Here is a 9967-nt window from a genome sequence, read left to right as displayed (position 1 = left end):
CTTTTGGATCCCCTTGATATAAGAAAAGTTTTCATCATAGTCAAAGGTTGTTCAAAAACTGCTTTACATCATTGTAAGTTCAATTTTTTTAATTTTATCATTAAAATTCCCGACTTCAATGCTATTATGACATTTCTATATAAAACATAAAATGAAACAAAGGGAGTAAACAGAATAATGAACTACAACGGAGATGGGTTGGTGGAAGTGTAAATCTCGACATGATATATAGTACTACCTCTACCTAATTTGTGTTTCACGGTTCGAATTTCGAGAGTCACATAGTTTAATTTTGATCGTGAATTCGGGCATGATATCTTTAAGTTTTTTTAAAATAAAATTTATATATTTAGAAACTACGTAAAAAGTACTATAAGTCACAATAGTTGACAATTTAAAATATTTAAAAGATGTTTGAAAAGTTTACGATCAAAGAAAGATTTATTTGAATCTCAAAATTTGAAATGTGCCACATATATTGATACGAGGAAGTAATATTTTTTTTCCTAACATGTTATATGCTTATCACTATTTTCCCTTGGCCTCATTTTCACATCATTTTATTGTTTCTACTTTCAACGAAAGGTCTGCACTTTGTCCTCTTCTGAGGATATAAAATTAACGTGTAATCTTACCTTAATTTGTCAATTAACTAAGACTGAGTTGATGTAATTGGTATAATTATTTGTCACGAGTAATTTGTCTTCATAGGTAGTTGTAAGGAGCGTAGGATATGAAATGTGAAACATGTTTTCATTATATTTTCTCTCCCTGTGTATTTGTGATACAACAATGACATACTTAGTGTAATTTCACAAGCGGAGTGTAGAGAGAATGGTGTGTACGCAGCTTTATTCTACTTGTGAAGATAGAGAAACGATTTTCTATAAACCCTCGACAGTTTCACACAAGTGAGATTAAATAAATGTGCCTTAAATGTTGATCTTCAAAAGTGAAATTGAATAAAAGTGAATGATGTTTCAAATATGAAAGGGCGAAATCACTTTTCCCGTTTAAGCAATTAATCAATTTTCTAATTTCAAGGTAACGACATATTTAAAAAGATCTTAAATACTTTTTCAAATGTTTTCTATAATAATTACCTAACACACGAGGAAGTATGTGATGAAGTCAAAAATTTACTGTTACTGTTGTTTTGACAGTTGCGTATCATTTAGTTGAGGTATCTTTTTGTGTCCAATTTCTCTCCCTTATCCTCTAGGGACGAAAACGAAATCGTGATTGTTGACGTGGCATTTGGATATGTCTTAATCCGAGGAACATGTCATGATTAGGATCTAACCACGTGAAAACGTGATATCGACACAAACAGTACAATTGCCGACACTCGGTCGTTGTTGAGACATGCAAAGGGATATTTCCGGTACCCGACACTTTTCTAACCCAAATTTTTTTTTTTTGGAATCAAATTAATTCGTTTAAAAAAAAAAAAAAAAAAACCTAAACTAGGCTTCAAGCACAGAATCTGTGCGTGAAAGGACCAAAGTGTAATTTCACGCACAGATTCTGTGCGTGAAATCCCTCATTTCCTCACCCCAACCTTTATTCTTTGAAAATCAAACTCAAAATTAAGTTTTTTTTCGTACTTTGATCGAAGATTAGTCACGTTTCAAAACACCGGAATATATATATTTTATATAGAACTTAATATTTATTTTAGTGTACAATAATAGCGGCTCATTACATCAAGTATACATATACATTTGGATCGTCATTTTAGGAGTTGTAAAGTGCTCCGAAGTACGTTTAAAAACTTGTTATATTTAGGTTTAAGTGTCATATTTTATAGGGTTTTGATTAATCTCTTTTGTTTTACTCCCAAAGCTATGAAAGTATTTTTTTGGTTCAAGACGAGAGGTTCATAATAATTGAAAAATATTTCATTCCATTAGCAACGAAATACATCATTAAATTACAATAGACTTAAAAAAAAAATCAAGTTCTAGACACTCTTCTACTTCCGTATTGTGTCGCCACCACTATGGAGTTTTGCCCACATGAACGCTTATCATGCCCAAATTGCTTACATGTCGAGCACTTGCGAGAGTAAGTCTTTTCGCTAACATCCATTTGATTGTGATAACGGGTTAGCTTATTTTTTTTTTCAATTTACGGATATGCTTCTTATTCACAATCATAGAAAACGGCGCGGCTAGCCAATAAGCTTGATCACCAAGGGGACGAAAGTGGCTGGAATATGCTTTAAGGTATTTTACGACTTTATATTCCTCCGCCACATAATCAGTTACATTTTTGGCCATTCTCTCAAAGCACTTGACTGCATGAGAACATGACATATGGTACGTTTGCCACTTACCACAAGTGCATGATTTTGTATGCTCAGTAATGATATGTTTATTTCCTCCTTTGCCGTCGCAATAACCCGTTCTAACTTCATACACTCGTTGAGCGACGTCATACTCGGTCATTTGGTGACCCTCTCGCCTTTCTTCTACGGTGCTCCATCTTTTGTGGCTTTGGCATCCATGTTCCGTCCTCGACTAATATAGCTCTGGCCTGGCTTGTCCTATCCGCAAATCGCTCCACGACCTGCCTGAAAGTTAGTCTTATCGTTGCGGTGACAGGTAGTCCTCAAGTAGATTTGATGAGTCCATTGAAAGACTCCAAGCTGTTCGTTATGAGCATGCCCCATCTCCTTCCTCCATCAGCATAAAGCGTCCATTTTTCAACTTCTAATTTCATCAACCAAACATATGCCTCTTCACTCACTTCCCTTAGTCGCCTCCATTTTTCATGTTTCATTTTCTTCGTTGATTATGCATCGAAATTTCCCCCACATCAATTTGTTTACGTGCCATTTCCAAACTTTGTTTGCAAATTAGCCTTTAAGTGTTGTCTTAAACAATATCGATGGTAAGCATGGTGGTCGCCACCCTTTCCGCAGTACGCATATTGTATAATATGCCTTTATGACGATCCGATAGGACACATATGCCCTGACGACCCTTAATTACATGAGTTTTTAGATGAGTCAAGTACATCTCCCATGTCTCGTTGCTCTCGTTGGCGGCAATTGCGAAAGCAAGAGGGAATATTGACTCATTTGCATTCATACCTACTACAATTAAGAGCCTAATGTCAAATCGGCCATACACATGCGTCCCATCTATCGATATCACATTCCAGCAGTGAGCAAAACCATCAATACTTGGTTTGAATACCCAAAAGACGAAGTCGAAAATTCTGCCCTCTAAAAGCTGCCACTGTACAATAGTGCCAGGATTAGCATGTTGTAGAGCCGCCATATACCCCAGCAACGCTTGAAAAGAGGATTCCCAAGTTCCAAAGATCATCTCAAAAGCACGTTTACGCTCGAGAAATCCCTTTCTCTTGCTTATGATTTTAACATATTTTGAGTGGACCATGCTAATACAAGTTTTGATAGCATCCGCATAAGTTTAAACAAACAACATTTAGCAATGATATTTTAATTGCTATAAGATATATAATGTAAATGGTCAGAAAAGTTACCTTGGAGTTTCCTCAATGTGTTTAAGTAACACATGAGCAATTATGTTTATATCTAAATCAAAATGATCTGCTCGACTTTGTCCCATATCACAAGTGTGCTTTGGGTGAAATTTTGTGATTTCCCACAGACCATCAGGCTTAGCAATTCCCTGAAGCAACCACCGACAGCTTTGAGTATGTCGCTTATAAATCAGCCTTCCTACCGATTTGTTTGAGTCATCAACCTTAAACTCCCTCATATCCTTTATACAATACATTCTGACAGCCCGTTGTAGCATCTTTTTTGATGTGAACTGCATTCCCTTTGCAAGGATGAATTCATCAGTCATGGGATTTTTTGGTTCAATCCACGTTTTTTGGCGACTTTGATCATCATCTCTTGTGAAGACAAATGCATCCTCACGACCTTGGAGACTGTCAAGATATGGAATATAGTCGAATGCCACCTACATCTGGCCGTCGAATCGGGGTTTTCCGCCATCGGAGGCGGTACGTAGTGGTGAGTTGGTTTTGGTTGGTTCTGCGTATCTTCTTCATCCCCTTCACTATCTTCATTATCGGTTACCTCTGCATTATTAGCTGGTTCATCGCCATCACTCTCTGATGTATCCACATAACTTGGTCAATCAGCGCCATCTGAAAGGCCTCCTCCTACACGATAAAAACATATGTTAAATTCCAAATTCAAATATATATATATATATATATATATATATATATATATATATATTTATTTATTTATTTAACATCAAGGTGATGAACCTACACATATTGATAATGAGCATGGTGTGGAGAATGATCAACTCCACCAAACTGAGAGGACTGCCTTTCATCCACAGTTGGTACCACTGGCGAGTTTTGATAATAATCAGCTGCACCGAACTGAGAATTATTATAATAATCAGCTCCACTGAACTGAGAATTATTATAATAATCAGCTCCACTGAACTGAGAGTTTTGATAATACTGAGTTGCTCCAATAAATTGAGATGATTGCCCAATATTACTCGTATTAGGTCTATAACCCCTACAAAGATTTAAAAATGATTATTTACCAATACATACAATAAACACGTGCTACTGCACAAAATAATAATATAAGAATGCATATTTACCAAGTTTGATTCAATTGTTGGGTAAGATTTTCCAGTGACACCTGGCCACTCAAAATACCCCCGTAAGAACTAAAATCTCCATACGTGTTAGCTTGACTGGACTGTTCTTGCGGGATCTCTCGGGGTATCTTTTCAACATACATCTCAAGAACATTAAGGGCGGTTAAATGTTTTAATTCTTCTGGTGCATTCAAACAATCCCTCAAAGAATCATCATCATCGATATAATGCCTACCATAAAGCACTATACCATTGGAAACTGATTGTGGATATCTGCCCGTTATAGAGATTTCATACTCATCTGTACTAATCTTCATTTTTTCATATATGTAAGTGATTAGTAATTCATAAGACATTTCAAGTGGACATTTTAACATGAACGTTTGGTCTTTTATTGTAACAAACTGTACTATTGTCATCAAGGATAATACCATCCCAATGTATTGAAACCTTAACTGGTGGAATATCTTGAGCCATTTTTTGTAGGAAGTTTGATTTTTTTTTTTGAATGACTTAAGAGAGGTTTTTTTGAATGACTTAAGAGACGTAAATTTATAAAGTGGATGAGTTTTTACCTCGTCCAACATTTTTTTTAAATAGATTCATATTGACCCCTATTGCGCATTGAAACATTGCGTAACATGAATTAAATTCAAATAAACGGTCAAAAATGTATCATTGTATCGTCAAATCGGTCCTTTGCGTGTCATAAAGAAGCTAAAATTGGCATGCATGATGTATTGTCAAATCGGTCCTTTACGTGTTATAAAAAAGCTAAAATTGGCATGCATGATGTGTTGTCAGATCATGTTCTATTGCGCATTCAAACATTGGGTAATATGAATTGAATTCAAATAAACGGTCAAAAAAATGCAGCATTGTATTGTCAAATCGGTCCTTTACGTGTCATAAAAAAGTTGAAATTGGCATGCATGATGTGTTGTCAAATCGGTCCTTTACGTGTCATAAAAAAGCTGAAATTGGCATGCATGATGTGTTGTCAATCATGTTCTATTGTGCATTTAAACATTGCGTAATATGAATTAAATTCAAATAAACGGTCAAAAAATGCAGTACTATATATAACATGATTGACAAACAACTAGTATTCACTTTAAAACGAGTTATCATGACATTCTACACCCAATTTTATAATCTTGATTCTATTACATGTTTTACCCCAGCAAACATATTTGAAGCAATGGGTAGGACATGAGAACTAGATGATGATGATTTTCATTACTCAAATAACCCTAACAAAAGATTCAGTCAAGAATACAATAAAACAATGAGAGAGGAGTGGAATTGGCGTGTTAGAAAGGCTGAAGCACTGGAGCAAAAGTTAGCTTCAGTAGGGCTTAAACGCCCAAAAAACGTGCTATGTCTATGCCTCGCGAAACTCCACAAGAGTTTAATTTTGCTCTTAATCGTTTTCGCGAAGAGAACAATCGGATTCAAATACGTTACCATAGGGTAGAATATGGTATACATGGTAGCACAAGATTTAGATCCAAGTGGGATTCAGACTGTGAAATGTCCGATGAAGATTAATATTTTTCTTATAATAAGGTAAGTAGGTAGGGTCATAAAGACCCCCCCCCCCCCCCGAGGGTACTTGGGGGTTTGCAACTATATTAGTAGTCCCTTTTTTGTTATTAGATTACAACGTATTTAATGTCGAGTAGTAGAAACTCAGCTTGGTCTTTACTCCTTCCAAAACAACCAAATAGCAGTGATGACGAGAGTTCAAATCATAGCAGTTTTTTGAGTGATACCAGTGATTTCAAACTAGACGAGCTAAATTCCCACCTTCTTATAGAGCGTAATGATGATTTCTGCAGTGTGAAATATTCAAATCCGCGAAAATATTATTGCGGTTTACGCCGAGAATGGTCACATCGGATTGCCGAATTAGAACGTCTTGTTCGTGACTTGGAAAATCTCAACGCTTCAATTCCAACAAGGTACTCAATAACCATGCCTCGAGTAGGTCCAACAACTTGCGAGCTTACCGTACAAAGGATTAGAAAAGAAAACAACATAATGCTGGCAAGACGTTGTAGATTATACATGCTAAAGTTGGCCGAAGAACAAGCATCATCAACCGGTAGAGAACTAACATCTCCTAAAAAAAGATGCATGTTAAGAGACCGCCAATATCGTTCTGAGGACGTTATTGAGGACTTCTATTCTGCTAACGATTAGGGTCTATTTAGGCTCACTGTCTTAGATTATGGGTCATTTAAGTTTCGGACTAAGGCTGTTAATTTGTATTTTTATTTTATGATGAAGTCATAAATTTGAATTAGTTTGGCATGTTTTTAATTCTTCAAAGTTTATTGTTAAAGTCTATTATTAATTGACAATTTAACAAAGAAACACAAATAAATTAGTACATAAAGGGTGCGGATTACGTTATAAGGGAAAAGGTACAACTAGTAAAAAACATAATCCATAGAAATATTAAACTTAATAAACAAAATACATATAAATAATGAACAACAACAAGATAGCACAAATAATCTTCCACAATTTAAGTTTTTCTTTCAAAGCTATTTTCTCGTGTTGAGCGTCTTTAGCCTTCAGCAAAATTCATTTTTTTCCGGAACCGATGAGCAAGACCTCCAAAAGTTCAATTTGTTCTTCAGCTTCCACAAGCTTAAATTGCGAGTCCAACTTAGCGGTATCTCTAGAGATACGTGAAGTTGCGGTATTTCTATCAAAAACTAAATTTTTAAACTTCGCCGCCACCGTTTTGTCCACGTGAATGCTATCTTCCCACCGAAACTGTTTGCAACCGCTCATATCCTATAAACATTACAAGAAAATCAGTTTTTTAAAGTAAAATATATGGATAACGTGAAAAAAAAAACACTAAAAAATATAAAAACACTTACTACGGGCACTTTACGACACAAAAAATGGCGACCCGGATTATCTTGGGTCTTTGATGTTTTTAGTTTACAGTAATAACTGCATTCACAAATATCGGGTTGTATAGCAAACTTTGAAGTTTCAAAACTTTGAGACATGTTTTTGGGAGTGCAAAAGTGTGTTGAAAGGGTGAAAATGGAGGAAATGAAAGAGAAGAGTATGCTGGAAATGGGAGGGGTTTTTGGTAGGGCTTTCACGCACAGAATATGTGCATGAAAGGACCAAAGTGTAAATGTACACTTTGGCCCTTTCACTCACAGATTCTGTGCATGAAGCCTAGTTTGGTTCTAATTTTTTTTTTTTTTGGGGTTACAAAAGTGTCGGGCTCATATTTCCGTGGTGCTCTGTTGAATAATTCAAAAAGGTAAAGAAGATTCTTGTGATCAATACTAGAAATGCTTTCTTATTCATTTTACGATAGATGTCATGGGAAATATCTATTACCACGCTCAACTCAAGTCAGAAAAAACCAACTCTAAACTTTGCAATCTACAACATACTCGTGCAAAGCTAGAAATGCATGTAATGAACGATCTCCTCCAAGTAATTAATGAGTGTTTTACTCTTAATGAGAAGTTTTTATAGTCACACAAGTATTATTACATGTTTAATACAAGAAGTTTCAAAATTCTCACAACCATAATTCCCCTATCAATCAAATGAAATCACATAAATTGAAACAAAAAGAGTAAATCTTTACCAAGACTTGAAGCATGACCAATAGTGCAACGAGTATTAAATTTACTCCCTCCAGTTCTTTTTAAACACCTTGGCCATTTGATTACATTGCCTTTTAATATTACCTTGTGTTACACTTCCACTACAAAAAAAATTGGTTTTAGCGACGGAATAAATCCGTCGGTAAACTGCATATATCCGTTGCTAAACCAATATAGCTACAGAATAACGACGGAATTGAATCCGTCAGTAAAATCCTCGTAGCTAGCAATTTGTCGACAAAAAAAATGTATCCGTTGCTGGATTAACGACGGATTGGCGATAGATTTTATCTATTGCCAATATGAGCGACGAATGAAATCCGTCATGATGTTAGTAATTTCCGTCACTAATACTATGAGTTATTTCGTCGTTTCTTCTGATTGGCGACCAATAGTTTCCGTCTCTAATTCCGTTGCCAATTCTATTAATACACATTTCTGCATTCGTTTTGGCGATGAAAATAATTTGTCGCAACATTTGAAATCCGTCGCAAATCTTTTTTATTTTTTATTTTATATAATATTTTAAATACACTTGTCCAAGCATATATTAGATACTCATATAATAACATAATTAATAGAAACTAATATTCTACAAGGTCCAAAATACATAGCAGAATGCAAATCAAGTTTGAAGCATCCACAACGATAATATCCAAACCAAAAAATCCAAAATCATATGCAACAACCATAAAGTCCAAACAACAAAGCTAACAACCATAAAGTCCAAACCACAAAACTAACTAATGAGAAACTGGAGAGCCACGATCATCATAAGAAACCGATGCATGAACTTGGTCAATGTTGGCAGTAGCTGGAGCTGGAGCTATAGGTGTCATAGATGATGGATGGTCGTTAGGAGTGTCCGTTTGAGAAGAGACTGAAGGATTCAATCCACGTACCCGCTCAACAATAATAGGAAGCAAGCGATCAAAAGCGTGCAAGAATCATGCTATCAATCAGTGCAGGAATTATGCTATCAATCAGTGCAGGAATCAATCGCGTTACTAACTCATCCAAATTTCTCGTCGCTGCCGGTTGAGCATTCGGAGGTTGTACTGAGGATGTAGCATCAGATGCAGAAGAGGGACGAAGATTTGGCCCATAATATAGGTGTGCTTGAGATCCAAGACCATATATTCTTCTTTTCTTTACCCCTCCTACGACTTCGTAATAGGCTTGACATTGATCAACTTCAGATTGAGTCTATGACTGATTTTGTAGTATTTCTTGATATTTTTCCTGTAAAAGAGAGTGATAATTAGTTAAACTCATTTCACTAACAGTAAGCACATGTACAAGAACCATTATTGACAGCAAGACTAATGCCCTGAAAGCTTCAATACAATTCAAGATATCTCTATCTCACTGAAGGAAGCAAACAAAGCTTCTTCCTTTTTTTTTTTAAGCTTTGATAAGTTCAGAGAACAATTCAAAAGTTGAACATTAACAACATAGCCAGATTGGTGCTTTCTAAACTAACCACCATGAATTAAACAAAACAGTTATTAAACTATTACAGTGAATATACCTAAATGAAACACCAACAGTATTCTCAAAACATACATCCATTAACTTATCTATAAAATAAATAATCATCGCTTCCTAGAAAAACAATAAATGATGTTTCATCTTAACACACACCCACACAATAAATGCTTATGCTTTCCTCTATTACCTCATAAA

The sequence above is a fragment of the Lycium ferocissimum genome, chromosome 9, assembly GCF_029784015.1.
Source record: "Lycium ferocissimum isolate CSIRO_LF1 chromosome 9, AGI_CSIRO_Lferr_CH_V1, whole genome shotgun sequence".
Classification (NCBI taxonomy): Eukaryota; Viridiplantae; Streptophyta; class Magnoliopsida; order Solanales; family Solanaceae; genus Lycium; species Lycium ferocissimum.
Note: the sequence above shows the minus strand (reverse complement) of the source record.